Source organism: Echeneis naucrates, chromosome 13 (genome assembly GCF_900963305.1).
Source record: "Echeneis naucrates chromosome 13, fEcheNa1.1, whole genome shotgun sequence".
Classification (NCBI taxonomy): domain Eukaryota; kingdom Metazoa; phylum Chordata; class Actinopteri; order Carangiformes; family Echeneidae; genus Echeneis; species Echeneis naucrates.
Genome location: NC_042523.1, coordinates 13,018,921 through 13,021,459, shown reverse-complemented (window position 1 = coordinate 13,021,459; position 2,539 = coordinate 13,018,921).

Genomic DNA, 2,539 nt, shown 5'->3' with positions numbered 1-2,539 from the left:
CCTTCTAATCACGTGCCGACGTTGCTGTTAACGAAGGCTCTGATTGGCTGACGATGTGACACGCTCGGATCTGGAGATACAGAGACAGAAAGGGTGACAAAAAAAAAACAAAAAACAGTGGAACAAGTCATTGATCATTAATTATTAATATAAAGCCATTACAGAGATAAGCACATTTAACATTTTTTGGATGTCAATTTCTATAGTTTAGTGAGCAATAAATTTTTTTTGTTCAAATATCACAATTAATGATCATAATAATAATCAACTTTTTTTTTTCTAATACATCGTTCAAACTGCAGTTCAAAGTCCTTTACAGTAATCAGGACAGAATGACAAATGCTTCAAAAGAGAACACATTAAAGCATTTAGAAAAAAACACTGCCTAATTTATTTCTCAGCAAAATAGATTTCAAGTCTGAAAAAGGCATGAAGAGTTTCTTAAAGTGAAGAAAACTGGTGACACTATCTCCATTTATCTCCAAGGAAGAAAGAATGAATGAAAGAGAAGTGAGGTTGAGAGAAAGTAATTAGGTCCTCTTATGTACTTCCACACATAAAGGTCAGGGGCTGTTCCCAAGGTAACAGACACAAGACAAAACACTGATCCTCCTCTGAAGTCACAATTAAGCTCAGCATCTCTGAGGAAATATTCAGTCTGTGACTGTCCAGCGTCCCTTCTCCCGTGCTTCGTGCCTCTTCCTTCTCCAGTTCTACCCTCCTATGGCAGAAGATGCCAATCTTCTCCCCTGTCCTCAAACCGAGCCCTGTTCCTCACCCGTTTCCCTCCCCAGCCTGCTTGTCCTCCTCCCCTCTGTGCTGTGATGACATTTAAAGGGCTAGTGTGGCCCCAAGCACCACGGTGTCATGCCCTTGGGCCTGAGATGCCCTCTCTCTCTCTCTCTCACTGCCTCTCACTCTTTAACTGTCTCTTTCTTTGGCCCGTCTGGGTCAGCACAATCAAGTCAGTAGAGCTTTGCCGGGGCAGTAGAAAATGGATTATGTCTCGAGTTTGAGCATGGCTATGCTGACCTTGGCTAAGAGGGGTCGGCAGAAGCTGGGCAGATTTGGCAGATATCATTTCACAAATCAGGGCTAAAACAACCAGTAATAAATGTATGCACGGAAACTTCTTGGAGCTGTTTCAAAGGCAGCAGAGTCAATGAGGGCTTCAACAAAGAGAGAATGGTTGTTGAAAGAGGAGATAGGGTCATTCACCTTTAGTTGGTTTATTCTGTACTGATGCTGTTATAGTAAAACAAAATGTATTTTTTATTGCTCCCAGGTAAGTGGCAGAAAGATTGGCTTAGATGGAACGTAAGTTAGTGATTGAATATTTACTTTCAAATATTTTCTTCGACCATGCAGTGTTTATTACGATATTTACAGAAATGGAAATTTAAAGAGCTAATCAAAGCTTAAAACTCACTAAACAAGTGCGTGAGGTTGTACAAACGCACATATATTATGACAGTGCTAAAATGCTTATCATAAACTAAAGCAATGGGCATTTTTGACCTGACTTCAAGAGTAAGAAAAGGTACTTGGTTTTCTGGTGCAAGGCTGTTGCACAGCTCTAACTAAAGTCTTTATCTCTGTAAACCTTAATGTTGACCTTGATAAAAATGAACAAAGGCTGATGCCATCTTAAAAAAAAAATAAATGAGAATGATTCATTAAAGTTACCAGTTGGGTTTGTCGTAGTTCTCTAAAGCTATATCTGATTCTGATACCTCATGATGGAGTGCCACATAACAAAGAAAACGTAATTAAGAAAAATGTTGAAAAATTTTAAAATTGAAAAACCTTTTCAAATTTGCTGCCCCGGATTTAAGCTTTATTTATTCTGAGCAGTTACAATGACAGAATATAATGAGCTGCGCTTTAGTTTTGCTTCATACAGCTATAGGAAACCTTTATACTCTCGCCTCCGGCGCCCCGACTGCACCATTGACAGTTCTCTTTTCAGAGAGTCAGGTAAAGAGAAGACAGGGTCAAGCAGAGGGCAGTGCACCTCTGTCTAACAACTTCACCTTTCTCACCTTCTGCAGCTCACCTGGATAAATGCACTACACGCCAAATTATACTGCGTAACAGTAGGACAAAATGATCAGAAGGAGACACAGGCCTGGCAACAATTTACTCTAAAATTTTCAATGCCTCACAAGCACACACTCACCTTTTTCTATCCCATATCTGTATGTTTATCTCTTAATTGACCCTATCTGTGCTTATCTAATCTCCCCCCATCTTTCTGTCTCGACCTATCTCCCCATCTCTCCCTGCATCTCCCTCTATCTGGGCAGACACAGGGGCATAATGGACAGGGGCCTCCACAGTAATTAATCAATCAGCCTCATAACCTTGTCGCAGGTTGGGCGGCCCATTAATGCACTCACCCAAATGGACCCTGCCACTTTGACTGCTAATGCTCCAGCTAGCTAACAGCACACCAGGCTGAATGTTAGAAGTGTCATCCAGACAGAGAGTGCAAAACAATCCTGAGTCAACTTATTCTGTAATGGTTCAGCGGGATATA